The sequence below is a fragment of the Mustela nivalis genome (genome assembly GCF_964662115.1).
Source record: "Mustela nivalis genome assembly, chromosome: 11".
In the NCBI taxonomy this organism is placed as follows: Eukaryota; Metazoa; Chordata; class Mammalia; order Carnivora; family Mustelidae; genus Mustela; species Mustela nivalis.
The window spans coordinates 18,969,914-18,985,871 of NC_139030.1; the positions used below are offsets into that span (position 1 = coordinate 18,969,914).

General features: G+C 40.1%; 1 long non-coding RNA gene across 1 annotated transcript in view; it reads left to right on the forward strand.

Moving 5' to 3' along the window:
• Window positions 1-11,434: 11,434 nt before the first annotated feature.
• LOC309843688 overlaps window positions 11,435-15,958 on the forward strand; it is a 96,950-nt gene continuing 92,426 nt past the window's right edge. Inside the window, exon 1 of the long non-coding RNA XR_014300280.1 lies at window positions 11,435-11,970. This is a non-coding gene — a long non-coding RNA (uncharacterized lncRNA). The remainder of the gene's footprint in view (window positions 11,971-15,958) is intronic.

Below are 15,958 nucleotides of genomic sequence, written 5' to 3' on the forward strand. Positions count from 1 at the left end.
AGCTGAGTCCAAAGGTAGCAGAATGTCTACCATCAAAGTCTACTCAAAGTCATCTACAGATTCAATGAAATCCCTATCAAAATTCCAATGGCACCCACAGCTAATATCATCCTAAATGTGGAAAAACTGAGAGCTTTTTTCCTAAGTACAGGAACAAGACAAGGATGTCCACTCTCACCACTTTTATTCAACATAGTACTGGAAACTCTAGCCACAGCTATCAAACAACAACAACAACAACAACAATAATAAAATAAAATAAAAAGCGTCCAAATTGATAAGGGAGAAGTAAAGCTTTCACTATTTGCAGATGACATAACAGTATATATAGAAATTTCTATCCAGTGTTTCCATTGGGCTCCCTGCTTGGTGGGGAGCCTGCTTCTCCTTCTCCCTCTTCCTGTCACTTTGCCTGCTAGAACTAATAAACAAATTCAGTAAAGTTACAGGATACAAAACCAAGGTACAAAAATATGTTGCATTTCCATACACCAACAATGAAGCAGAGAAAGAGAAATTAAGGAACCAATCCCATTTATAATTGGACCAAAAACAATAAGATACCTAGGAATAAATCTAACCAAAGAGATAAAAGACTTCTACTTTGAAAACTATAAAACATAGATGAAAGAATTTTGAGGTGACACAAAAGAATGGAAAGATGCTCATGGATTAGAAAAATAAATATTGTTAAAATGTCTATACTGCCCAAACAATCTCCACAGTTATGCAATCCCTATCAAGCCACCAATAGCATTTTACACAGAGCTAGAACAAACAGTCCCATGATTTGTATGGAACCACAAAAGACCCTGAATAGCCAAAGCAATCTTGAGGGAAAAAAAGCAAAGGGGGAGGCATCACAATTCTGGACTTCAAGTTATATTAAAAAGCTGTAGTAATCTGAACAGTATACTACTGGCACAAAAATAGACACACAGACCAATAGGACAGAATATAAAACCCATACATGAACCCATAACTGTATAGTCAACCAATCTCCAACAAAACAGAAAAAAATATCCAGTGGAAAAAAGACTGTCTCTTCAACAAATGGTGTTGGGAAAACTGGAAAGCAACATGCAAAAGAATGAAACTGGACCACTTTCTTACACCATACCCAAAAATAAATTCAAAATGGATTAAAGACCTAAATGTGAGACCTGAAACCATCGAAATCCTAGAAGAGAATATAAGCAGTAACTTGTTTGACATCAACTGTAGAAACTTCTTTCTAGACGTGTCTCTTGAGGCAAGAGAAATAAAAGCAAAAATAAACTATTAAGACTTCATCAAAATAAAAATCTTCCTCACAGTGAAGGAAACAATTAAGACTGAAAGGCAACCTATGAAATGGGAGAAGAAATTTGCAAATAACATATCTGATAAAGTTTTGCAATATAAAGACCTTATAGAACTCAACACCTGAAAAATAAATAATCCAATTAAAAATGGGCAGAAGAGGGGCACCTGGGTGACTCAGTAGGTTAAAGCCTCTGCTTTCGGCTCAGGTCATGATCTCAGAGTCCTGGGATCGAGCCCCACATTGGGCTCTCTGCTCGGTGGGGAGCCTGCTTCTCCCTCTCTCCCTGCCTGCCTCTCTGCCTACCTGTGATCTCTGTCTGTCAAATAAATAATAAATAAAATCTTTAAAAAAAAGAATGGGCAGAAGACATTTTCTCCAAAGAAAACATACAGATGGCCAAAAAATGCATGAAAAGATGTTCAACATCACTTATCACCAGGGAGATGCAAATGAAAACCACCATGAGATATCACCTCACACCTGTCAGAATGGCTAAAATTAACAACACAAGAAATAACATGTGTTGGCAAGGATGCAGAAAAAGGGAATGCTCTCGCACTGTTGATGAGAATGCAAACTAGTGCAGCCACTCTGGAAAACAGTATTTCCTCAAAAAGTTAAAAACAGAATTACTCTATAATCTAGCACTCACACTCCTAGGTGTTGCTCAGAGAATACAAAAATACTAAACCAAAGGGATACATGCATCCCCATATATATATGAGCATTATCTACAGTAGTCAAATTATGGAAACAGCCCAACTGTCCAATAGTTAATGAATGGATAAAGAAGATGTGAAATATATATATATATTGGTGGAATAGTACTCAGTCATAAAAAGGAATGAAATCTTGCCATTTGCAACAATATGGATGGAGGTAGAGACTGTAATTCTAAGTGAAATACATCAGAGAAAGACAAATATCATATGATTTCACTTATACGTGGAATTTAAGGAACAAAACAAATGACCAAAGGAAAAAAGGATAGATAGAGAGAGAGGCAAACCAAGAAACAGACTCTTAACTAGAGAGAACAATCTGATGGTTACCATAGGAGAGGTGGGGGGGGGGGAATGGGTTAAATAGGTGATGGGGATTAAGGAGTGCACTTGTTGTAATGACCACAGGGTGCTGTATACAACTGTTGAATCATTGTATTGTACACCCCAAACTAATATTACACTATATGTTAACTAACTGGAATTTAAATAAAAACTTTAAAAAATTCCAATGGCATTTTACATAGAATAGAAAAAAGAAGCTTAAAATTTGTATGGACCCACAAAAGACCCCAAATAGCTAACGCAATCTTAAGAAAGAACAAAGCCTGAAGCATAATGCTTCCTCATTCAAATCATACTACAAAGCTATAATAATCAAAACTGTATGATACTGGCATAAAAACAGACACACAGAAAAATGTAACAGAATCAAGAGTCCAGAAATAAACCTTCCAGCATACAGTCAACTAATATTTGACAAGGGAACCAGGACTACTGAATGGAGAAACAATAGTATTTTTAATAAGTGGTATTGAAAAAACTATTGCACATGCAAAATAAATTAACTGGACTTCACGGTTACACCACTCAAAAAAATTAACCTGAAATGGATTAAAGCTTGAATGTAAGACCTGAAAACTGTAAAACCCCTGGAAGAAAACATAGTGAAAAAGCTCCTTGATATGGGTCTTCGCAATGATTTTTTGGAAATGTCACCAAATGCAGAAGCAACAAAAGCAAAAATAAACAAATAGAACCACATCAAATAAAAATCTTTTGCAAAACAAAAGAAACAATCCACAAAATGGAAAGGCAATCTATAGAACAGGAGAAAATACTTGCAAGCCTATATCCAATAGGGATTAATATTCAAAATACATATGAAACTCACACAACTTAATAGCAAAAATATTTATGATCATTAAAAAATTATCAAAGGACCCAAATAAAGATTTTTTTCCAACGAAGACATACAGATGGCCAACAGGTTCATGAACAGGTGCTCCATATCACCCATCATCAGGAAAATACAAATAAAAACCACAATGAGCTATTGTCTCACACCTGTTAGAATGACTGGTATCAAAAAGAGAGAACAAATGCTAGGGGGAATATGAGGGAAACTCTTGTACAGTGTTGGTAGGAATTGGTGCAACCACTATGAAAAATTACAGTAGTTCTTCAAAAACTTAAATATATATGTGTGTGTGTGTGTGTGTGTGTAATGATAACTACCATCTGATCCCGTAATTCCACTTCTGAATATTTAATCAAAGTAGAAAGAGAATAAAGGTATCTGCATTCCCATATTCATTGCAGTATTATTTACAATAGCCAAGACATGGAGACAACCTAAGAGTCTGACAATGAATAAATGGCTAAAGAAGATGTGGTGTATATTTACAATGGAATGTTATCCCACCTTGAGAAAGAAGGAAACCCTCCTGTTTGAAACAGCATTGATGGATCTTAAAGGTATTATACTAAGGAAAATAGATCAGAGAAAGACAAATCCTGAATGATCTCATTTATACGTGGAGTTTAAAAAAGCTGAGCTCGAGGAGGAGTCAAGATGGCGGAGAAGTAGCAAGCTGAGACTGCTTCAGCTAGCCGGAGATCAGCTAGATAGCTTATCTAAAGATTGCAAACACCTGAAAATCCATCGGCAGACCGAAGAGAAGAAGAACAGCAATTCTGGAAACAGAAAAACAACCACTTTCTGAAAGGTAGGACCGGCGGAGAAGTGAATCCAAAGCGACGGGAAGATAGACCCCGGGGGGAGGGGCCGGCTCCCGGCAAGCGGCGGAGCAACGGAGCAACCACGCACAAAATCAGGACTTTTAAAAGTCTGTTCCGTTGAGGGACATCGCTCCAGAGGCTAAACCAGGGCGAAGCCCACGTGGGGTCAGCGTGGCCTCAGGTACCGCAGGGTCACAGAAGGATCGGGGGTGTCTGAGTGTCGCAGAGCTTGCGGGTATTGGAACGGGAAAGCCGGCTACAGAGACAGAGTCGACAGTAAGCTCACAGCTCGAGGTTACCTTGAACCAGTCGCAGGCTCGGTGAGCTCGGAGCGCGGCCGGAGGTCAGGCAGACGGGAGTAACTGGGCGCTGTTCTCTGAGGGCGCACTGAGGAGTGGGGCCCTGGGCTCTCGGCTCCTCCGGGCCGGAGACCAGGAGGCCGCCATTTGTATTCCCGTCCTCCGGAACTCTACGGAAAGCGCTCAGGGAACAAAAGCTCCTGAAAGCAAACCCGAGCGGATTACTCACCCCAGCCCCGGGTAAGGGCGGTGTAATTCCGCCTGGGGCAAAGACACTTGAGAATCACTACAACAGGCCCCTCCCCCAGAAGATCAACAAGAAATCCAGCCGAGACCAAGTTCACCTACCAAGGAGTGCGGTTTCAATACCAAGGAGAGCAGCAGAATTCCGGAGGAGGAGAAAGCCAAGCACGGAACTCATGGCTTTTTTCCTGGGATTTTTTTTAGTCTTGCAGTTAATTTAATTTTTTCTTTTTCATTTTTTTTTTTCTCGCCTTCGGGAAAATTTTTTTTTTTAACTGTTACCTTTTTCTTTTTTAACGATTTTTTACTAGTTTATCTAATATATATATTTTTTCTTTTTTACATTTTTCATACGTGTTTTCTTTTTTAAAAAATTATTTTCGTTTCTTTTCTTTTTTTTTTCTTTTTGCTTTTTTTTTCTTTCTTCCTTTTTGAACCTCTTTTTATCCCCTTTCTCCCCACTCACGGTTTTGGATCTCTTCTAATTTGCTTAAAGCATATTTTCCTGGGGTTGTTGCCACCCTTTTAGTATTTTACTTGCCCCTTCATTTACTCTTATCTGGACAAAATGACAAGACGTAAAAATTCAACACAAAAAAAAGAACAAGAGGCAGTACCGAAGGCTAGGGGCCTAATCAATACAGACATTGGTAATATGTCAGATCTAAAGTTCAGAATGACAATTCTCAAGGTTCTAGCCGGGCTCGAAAAAGGCATGGAAGATATTAGAGAAACCTTCTCGAGAGATATAAAAGCCCTTTCTGGAGAAATAAAAGAACTAAAATCTAACCAAGTTGAAATCAAAAAAGCTATTAATGAGGTGCAATCAAAAATGGAGGCTCTAACTGCTAGGATAAATGAGGCAGAAGAAAGAATTAGTGATATAGAAGACCAAATGACAGAATAAAGAAGCTGAGCAAAAGAGGGACAAACAGCTACTGGACCATGAGGGGAGAATTCGAGAGATAAGTGACACCATAAGACGAAACAACATTAGAATAATTGGGATTCCAGAAGAAGAAGAAAGAGAGAGGGGAGCAGAAGGTATACTGGAGAGAATTATTGGGGAGAATTTCCCCAATATGGCAAAGGGAATGAGCATCAAAATTCAGGAGGTTCAGAGAACGCCCCTCAAAATCAATAAGAATAGGCCCACACCCCGTCACCTAATAGTAAAATTTACAAGTCTCAGTGACAAAGAGAAAATCCTGAAAGCAGCCCGGGAAAAGAAGTCTGTAACATACAATGGTAAAAATATTAGATTGGCAGCTGACTTATCCACAGAGACCTGGCAGGCCAGAAAGAGCTGGCATGATATTTTCAGAGCACTAAACGAGAAAAACATGCAGCCAAGAATACTATATCCAGCTAGGCTATCATTGAAAATAGAAGGAGAGATTAAAAGCTTCCAGGACAAACAAAAACTGAAAGAATTTGCAAATACCAAACCAGCTCTACAGGAAATATTGAAAGGGGTCCTCTAAGCAAAGAGAGAGCCTACAAGTGGTAGATCAGAAAGGAACAGAGACCATATACAGTAACAGTCACCTTACAGGCAATACAATGGCACTAAATTCATATCTCTCAATAGTTACCCTGAATGTGAATGGGCTAAATGCCCCTGTCAAAAGACACAGGGTATCAGAATGGATAAAAAAACAAAACCCATCTATATGTTGCCTCCAAGAAACACATTTTAAGCCCGAAGACACCTCCAGATTTAAAGTGAGGGGGTGGAAAAAAATTTACCATGCTAATGGACATCAGAAGAAAGCAGGAGAGGCAATCCTTATATCAGATCAATTAGATTTCAAGCCAAAGACTATAATAAGAGATGAGGAAGGACACTATATCATACTCAAAGGGTCTGTCCAACAAGAAGATTTAACAATTTTAAAATCTATGCCCCCAAAGTGGGAGCAGCCAACTATATAAACCAATTAATAACAAAATCAAAGAAACACATCAACAATAATACAATAATAGTAGGGGACTTTAACACTCCCCTCACTGAAATGGACAGGTCATCCAAGCAAAAGATCAGCAAGGAAATAAAGGCCTTAAACGACACACTGGACCAGATGGACATCACAGATATATTCAGAATATTTCATCCCAAAGCAAAAGAATACACATTCTTCTCTAGTGCACATGGAACATTCTCCAGAATAGATCACATCCTCGGTTCTAAATCAGGACCCAACCGGTATCAAAAGACTGGGATCATTCCCTGCATATTTTCAGACCACAATGCTCTAAAGCTAGAACTCAACCACAAAAGGAAGTTTGGAAAGAACCCAAATACATGGAGACTAAATAGTATCCTTCTAAAGAATGAATGGGTCAACCGGGAAATTAAAGAAGAATTGAAAAAAATCATGAAAACAAATGATAATGAAAATACAACGGTTCAAAATCTGTGGGACACAACAAAGGCAGTCCTGAGAGGAAAATATATAGCGGTACAAGCCTTTCTCAAGAAACAAGAAAGGTCTCAGGTACACAACCTAACCCTACACCTAAAGGAGCTGGAGAAAGAACAAGAAAGAAACCCTAAGCCCAGGAGGACAAGAGAAATCATAAAGATCAGAGCAGAAATCAATGAAATAGAAACCAAAAAAAACAATAGAACAAATCAACGAAACTAGGAGCTGGTTCTTTGAAAGAATTAATAAAATTGATAAACCCCTGGCCCGACTTATCAAAAAGAAAAGAGAAAGGACCCAAATAAATAAAATCATGAATGAAAGAGGAGAGATCACAACTAACACCAAAGAAATACAAACTATTATAAGAACATACTATGAGCAACTCTACAGCAATAAATTTGACAATCTGGAAGAAATGGATGCATTCCTAGAAACATATAAACTACCACAACTGAACCAGGAAGAAATAGAAAGCCTGAACAGACCCATAACCAGTAAGGAGATTGAAACAGTCATTAAAAATCTCCAAACAAACAAAAGCCCAGGGCCAGACGACTTCCCGGGGGAATTCTACCAAACATTTAAAGAAGAACTAATTCCTATTCTCCTGAAACTTTTCCAAAAAATAGCAATGGAAGGAAAACTTCCAAACTCATTTTATGAGGCCAGCATCACCTTGATCCCAAAACCAGACAAGGATCCCACCAAAAAAGAGAGCTATAGACCAATATCCTTGATGAACACAGATGCGAAAATACTCAACAAAATACTAGCCAATAGGATTCAACAGTACATTAAAAAGATTATTCACCACGACCAAGTGGGATTTATTCCAGGGCTGCAAGGTTGGTTCAACATCCGCAAATCAGTCAATGTGATACAACACATCAATAAAAGAAAGAACAAGAACCATATGATACTCTCAATAGATGCTGAAAAAGCATTTGACAAAGTACAGCATCCCTTCCTGATCAAAACTCTTCAAAGTGTAGGGATAGAGGGCACATACCTCAATATCATCAAAGCCATCTATGAAAAACCCACCGCAAATATCATTCTCAATGGAGAAAAACTGAAAGCTTTTCTGCTAAGGTCAGGAACACGGCAGGGATGTCCATTATCACCACTGCTATTCAACATAGTACTAGAGGTCCTAGCCTCAGCAATCAGACAACAAAAGGAAATTAAAGACATCCAAATCGGCAAAGAAGAAGTCAAATTATCACTCTTTGCAGATGATATGATACTATATGTGGAAAACCCAAAAGACTCCATTCCAAAACTGCTAGAACTTATACAGGAATTCAGTAAAGTGTCAGGATATAAAATCAATGCACAGAAATCAGTTGCATTTCTCTACACCAACAGCAAGACAGAAGAAAGAGATATTCAGGAGTCAATCCCATTTACAATTGCATCCAAAACCATAAGATACCTAGGAATAAACCTAACCAAAGAGACACAGAATCTATACTCAGAAAACTATAAAGTACTCATGAAAGAAATTGAGGAAGACACAAAGAAATGGAAAAATGTTCCATGCTCCTGGATTGGAAGAATAAATATTGTGAAAATGTCTATGCTACCTAAAGCAATCTACACATTTAATGCAATTCCTATCAAAGTACCATCCATCTTTTTCAAAGAAATGGAACAAATAATGCTAAAATTTATATGGAACCAGAAAAGACTTCGAATAGCCAAAGGGATATTGAAAAAGAAAGCCAACGTTGGTGGCATCACAATTCCGGACTTCAAGCTCTATTACAAAGCTGTCATCATCAAGACAGCATGGTACTGGCACAAAAACAGACACATAGATCAATGGAACAGAATAGAGAGCCCAGAAATAGACCCTCAACTCTATGGTCAACTAATCTTCGACAAAGCAGGAAAGAATGTCCAATGGAAAAAAGACAGCCTCTTCAATAAATGGTGCGGGGAAAATTGGACAGCCACATGCAGAAAAATGAAATTGGACCATTTCCTTACACCACACACTAAAATAGACTCAAAATGGATGAAGGACCTCAATGTGCGAAAGGAATCCATCAAAATCCTTGAGGAGAACACGGGCAGCAACCTCTTCGACCTCTGCCGCAGCAACATCTTCCTAGGAACAACGCAAAAGGCAAGGGAAGCAAGGGAAAAAATGAACTATTGGGATTTCATCAAGATCAAAAGCTTTTGCACAGCAAAGGAAACAGTTAACAAAATCAAAAGACAACTGACAGAATGGGAGAAGATATTTGCAAACGACATATCAGATAAAGGACTAGTGTCCAGAATCTATAAAGAACTTAGCAAACTCAACACCCAAAGAACAAATAATCCAATCAAGAAATGGGCAGAGGACATGAACAGACATTTCTGCAAAGAAGACATCCAGATGGCCAACAGACACATGAAAAAGTGCTCCATATCACTAGGCATCAGGGAAATACAAATCAAAACCACAATGAGATATCACCTCACACCAGTCAGAATGGCTAAAATCAACAAGTCAGGAAATGACAGATGCTGGCGAGGATGCGGAGAAAGGGGAACCCTCCTACACTGTTGGTGGGAATGCAAGCTGGTGCAGCCACTCTGGAAAACAGCATGGAGGTTCCTCAAAATGTTGAAAATAGAACTGCCCTATGACCCAGCAATTGCACTATTGGGTATTTACCCTAAAGATACAAATGTAGTGATCCAAAGGGGCACATGCACCCGAATGTTTATAGCAGCAATGTCCACAATAGCCAAACTATGGAAAGAACCTAGATGTCCATCAACAGATGAATGGGTCAAGAAGATGTGGTATATATACCCAATGGAATACTATGCAGCCATCAAAAGAAATGAAATCTTGCCATTTGCAACAACATGGATGGAACTAGAGCATATCATGCTTAGCGAAATAAGTCAAGCAGAGAAAGACAACTATCATATGATCTCCCTGATATGAGGAAGTGGTGATGCAACATGGAGGCTTAAGTGGGTAGGAGAAGAATAAATGAAACAAGATGGGATTGGGAGGGAGACAAACCATAAGTGACTCTTAATCTCACAAAACAAACTGAGGGTTGCTGGGGGGAGGGGGTTTGGGAGAAGGGGGTGGGATTATGGACATTGGGGAGGGTATGTGCTTTGGTGAGTGCTGTGAAGTGTGTAAACCTGGTGATTCACAGACCTGTACCCCTGGGGATAAAAATATATGTTTATAAAGAAGATGTGGTATATATGCACAATGGAATACTATGCAGCCATGAAAAGAAATGAAATCTTGCCATTTGTGACAACATGGATGGAACTAGAGCATATCATGCTTAGCAAAATCAGTCAAGCAGAGAAATACAACTATCATATGATCCCCCTGATATGAGGAAGTGGTGATGCAACATGGGGGCTTAAGGGGGTAGGAGACGAATAAATGAAACAAGATGGGATTGGGAGGGAGACAAACCATAAGTGACTCTTAATCTCACAAAACAAACTGAGGGTTGCTGGGGGAGGGGGGTTGGGAGAAGGGGGGTGGAATTATGGACATTGGGGAGGGTATGTTCTTTGGTGTGTGCTGTGAAGTGTGTAAACCTGGTGATTCACAGACCTGTACCCCTGGGGATAAAAATATATTATATGTTTATTTTAAAAAAAAAAAGAGTTCATTGACACAGCAAATAAATAAATAGATAAATAGATAAAAAAAAAAAAAAAGCTGAGCTCATAGAAAGAAAGAAGGGTGGGTGACAAGGAGTGGAGGATGGGCAAATATTGGTCAGAGTACAAACTTCCTGGTAGAAAATTAGTAAGTTCTGGGGATCTAATGCACTACAAGGTGACTATAGCTAACATTACTTATTGTATACATGGAAGTTGCTAACAGAGTAAATCTTGAATGTGCTTGACACACACGCACACAAACATACGCACACACGAAGATAATTATGTGAGGTGAAGGAAATGTTAGCTAACCCTGTGGTGGCCTTGTTTTACAATATATGTGTATCAACTCATGGTGAATATCTTCAACTTACAGAATGTTATGTCTGGATGACATTTCAATAAAGCTGGGAAAAAATAAACATTAACTGAGTTAGTATTTGTTAAGCACTCAACAGCTAAAGCGTGTTGTTTTAAATAAGTAAAATAAAGGCACATATGGTTCAGGAGCAAAAACAGACATGAAGCCTGGCAATGTGAGCCATGTGAGAAGTGCTGTGATCGAGATGTGTTCTAGAAGCCAAAGAGGGAAGAGACTATAGGGCCCCATCAGAAGGTCACGAAACACTTTTCAGAGAAGTGGGGGAGGAGGGTCCTGTAACTGCATTTTGCAGGATAAGCAGCAGTCCTCCGGAGACCAAGGAGGAAGCAGAGACTGTAATATCTAGGCATTTAAGTTTCCCTTCTTAGTTTGGTGTCTCCATCTTCTCCTAGGTCCTCCCAGACCAGGGGGAGAGACAAACCCTAATGCAAGAAGGACCCCTCAGCTGGGCTGAAAAAGAGGAGCTCAGTGTTTCACTTTCAAAATGTCGTCCTTGATTTGTCCATCCTGGGACAATTGGTCAGCTGGCTCCTAACTTCCCTCAGGTTTCAGCCCTGACCTGCATGAGGAGGACGGTTTCAACCAGAGCTGGGCTGACTGCTGAGCCCCGTGGAACCTATGGAACAGCCACTTCTTCCCAAATCTCCAGAGCCCTGCCTTGCAGGGATGAGGAGCAGAGCAGTGTCTGGAGTGGTGAAGGAAGGGAGACCCTCGCTGAATTCTAGCCTTCTCGGACTTCCCTGAAGGGTTTTCTTCCAAAGAACCAAAGCCCAGCCTGAAGGAACCAAGTCTGATGTGTATGGGATAAGAGGAATCAGAAACCTCTCTTTTCATTGTAATCCTCCTGTGTGTCCCTGTGAAGAGAATTTTCTAGACCGAGCAACAACAGCAGGATCTCACTTCCTCTTCTGAAGCCTCACAGGTAAGAAGACTCCAGTCTTTCTCCTTTGTGGCAGAATTCTTGTAACAGGAACTGTGGCCCATCTCCATTCCATTCCCTACTTGGGGTGAGATTCTTCTACCCACTGTGTTTCCCATTTCTGCCAGGCGGCTTCTTTTGTAACAATCCCTGCACCAATTAACTCATGTCCCACAGCAGCAAAAATAGGGGGACAGATGGGTAAGTAAAACAGATGGAAAAGCCTAGCAATGCTAGGCTTTGTCTCGAAGAGACTGGTTCTCAGACCTTAGAGGTTGGCGCCCATCAGAAAGAAGTAATACCAGATTAACATGTTCACCTAGAATTTAGTAATTAGATAGCTACAAGTTAGTACCTGCTTACTGTACCTAAGGAACGTTGGCCTCGGGTGCTGCAGACTTATAGGATTCCAATACCCCCACAAGTGGGGCATTTCTTTCATAGCCAACCTTATTTACTGAGTTCCCCAAGTATGTGTGCAGCATGAACGCAGTAAGTATAGCATCAGTAGCTTGGTTCTTTGTAGTCCTGAGACACCGTTTTTTTTTGTTTGTTTGTTTTGTTTTTTTGGCACCTGAATTTCCTCTCTCCCCTACCCTGTTACCCTGTTCTGGAAATTGAAGAACAGTTCCATGCATAACTGATGCTCATTCTGCTCCATTTCCACTGGAATTTGTCTCAACAGTACCTCTTGTGAACCATAAGCCCTAGTTTTATGGTTCTCAGCTGTGGTCCCCGGAACAGCTACATCAGCATCAGCTGGAAGGGACTTGATAGAAATACAGATTCAGGGCCTCACCCCCCACCTATTGAATAGGAAACTCTAGGACAGAGCCCGGAAATCTGTATTTTAATAAGTCTACTACTATTGATTGTAGGATGCAAACTCAAGTTTGCGACTCTCTGATCTAGTCTTGGGTGTCAAGGACACAATGATACATATGTCAGGCTTTGTGGGCTGTATATTTTTGTCACAACTTAACACTGCTGTTGTGCTGTGAAAACAGCTATAAATATAAGGTAAGATGAATGAACCTGACTGTGTTTTAATGAAACTTGATTTACAGAAATAAGCAGGAGGCCATATCTGGTCCCTGGGAGGTAGTTTGCCAACCTCTGAGAGTTTTAAATAGTGTTTCATCCATCAGAATTTCTATTTAAGCGTGTCTCTGATCCTGAGTTCTCTTGGAGCCCATATTCTTTGTGTGTATTCTGTGGAAATTATATTTACACCACAGTACAAAAGAAAAAAATATAACTATTAAGAAAAGTACAAAGCCTAGCTTTTCCGAAGGCCTGGAAAGCATGTAACAGCTCCATTTTACCAGAAGGAAACTGAGGCACAGGACATGATTGAGGCCTGCCCTGCTGCTCAGTCAACACTGTGTTCCTTGAGCACCGTGTTCCCCCTTTTCTATGAAACCTGATAGAAACAGCGCCTACCAGAGTTGTGTGACAGTAACCCAGGACCTGTAATTACATTCAGCCACGCTGCTCGTCCCAGGTGACTCACTTTCCATGATCCAGATATTTACACTCTGCTACCTCCTCTTATCTGGGGGCACACAACCAAGAAACAATGAAAACAAAGTAGTTAATCATTGGCTTAGGTATTTCCCTGGATTTTATCAATCAATGATCCATCTGGATATCCTATTCTGTTTACAGAACAGCTGGTACTCTTTCCTCACCGTTAGTAAAGCGGGAGTATTGTCAACAGGATAGGGACAGGTTTGGTCTAACCAGGATGGCATCTAGGTCTCCTCTGAAGACTTTGGGCTATGGTGATCCTCCAAAATCAGGGGAGGGGGTTGGGTGAAGCTTCAGGCCAAAAACATAGTGATCAAGAAAATTAGAAATGAATGTGCCTGGGCTATACTACACTAAATGCTTGCGTGGAATGCCATGACTTAACAACTGCTGATGGGAAAAGCATGAAAAGATACGGAGCCTTTTCTTCTTGCTTTTTGAATTAGCATAAACTAGATTATCTCAGAGTAACAAACAGACCCCAGGTTTCAGTGGCTTTAATGCAGCAAAGGATTTGGGGTGATACAAGTGCTTCTTTAAGGCAGCTTTCCTTGTGTGGCAGCTGCAAGTCAGGCGGTTTTAATCCCACAGCTCTGCCCCTAAAAAAAGCCTCCACAGGATCTCATGCCCCAGCAAAGAGAGGTGTGTGTGTGGGACGCCTACGTCCTCAGCTCACAGGTCACCCAGAACAAGCACATGGCCCTGTCCAGCTGCAAGGGGGCCTGTCCTCCCTAAGCCTGGGAGGAGAGGAGAATTGGGTGTGATACTAGTATACTGGAGCAACCATATTATGTCATGTGTGTTTCCACAGCCCCCAAAGGAGGTCAGCTAACATGAAAGCCAACCACAGCTGAGTGGACTGAACACGGAGTGTGTTTTTTTTTTTTTTTAAGATTTTATTTATTTATTTGACAGGCAGAGATTACAAGTAGGCAGAGAGGCAGGCAGAGAGAGAGAGGAGGAAGCAGGCTTCCCACTAAGCAGAGAGCCCGATGTGGGGCTCGATCCTGGGACCCTGGGATCATGACCTGAGCCGAAGGCAGAGGCCTTAACCCACTGAGCCACCCAGGCGCCCCCGGAGTGTGTTTTTAATTGAAGTATGGAACACAACATTATATTCGTTTCAGGTGCACAACGTATTCGGCAATTGTATACATTACTCAGTGCTCACTGGGATAAGTGTAGCCACCATCTGTTATCATATAATGTTATTACAATATTCTAAATGATATTCCCTATGCTGTAGTTTTCATCTCCATGACTTACTTATTTTATATCCAGAAGTGTGTACCTCTTAATCTCGTTAATCTGTTCTGCCCATCCCCTCACTAGTTTGTTCTCTGTATTTAAGAATCTGGCTGGGTTTTTTTGTTGTTGTTTTTTGTTTTAGAATCTGTTTTTTTTTTAAGTTTTTATTTTAATTCCAGTTAGTTATCATACTGTGTAATATTAGTTTCAGGTATACAAGAAGTAATTCAACAGTTCCCTATATCCCTTGGTACTCATCGTGACAAGGACATTCCTTAATCCCCATCACCTATTTCACCCATCCCCCTTCCCACCTCCCCTCCAATAACCATCAGATTGTTCTCTTAAATAATGAAGAGTTAGTTTCTTGCTTTGTTACCCTCTGTCTCTGGTTTTCTTTCCCCGTTTCCTTGTCTTGTTTCTTAAATTCCACATACCAGTGAAATCATATGGTATTTGTCTTTCTCTGACCAATGTATTTCACTTAGCATTATACTCTTTACCTCCATCCAGGTTCTTGCAAATAGCAAGATTTCATTCTTTTTATGACTAATATTTTGTTGTGTATATAAACCATGATTTCTTTATCTGTTTATCTTTTTATCTGTTTATCAATTGATGGACACCAATCTTGGTTATTATAAATAATACTGCTATAAACATACGGGTACTGGTATCCCTTTGAATCAGTATTCTTGTATTCTTTAGGCAAATACCTAAGAGTGCCATTGCTGGACCATTGGTAGCTCTATTTTTAACTTTTTGAGGAAACTCCATACTGTTTTCCAGAGTGGCTACACCAGTTTGCACTCCCACCAACAGTGCAAGACAGTTCCCCAACACCAGTTATTTCTTGTGTTCTCCGTTTTAGCCATTCTGACAGGTATGACATTTTGACAGGTGTACATTTCCCTGATAAGTGATGTTGAGCATCTTTTCATGCATCTGTTGACAATCTGGATGTCTTTTTTGGATGTCTGTTCTTGTTTTCTACCCATTTTTTAAAGATTTTATTTATTTATTTATTTATTTATTTATTTATTTATTTATTTATTTTTAAAGGTTTTATTTATTTGGCAGAGAGAGATCACAAGTAGGCAGAGAGGCAGGCAGAGAGAGAAGGGAGCAGGCTCCCTGCTGAGCAGAGAGCCCGATGCGGGGTTCGATCCCAGGACCCTGAGATCATGACCAGAGCCGTAGGCAGAGGCTTAAA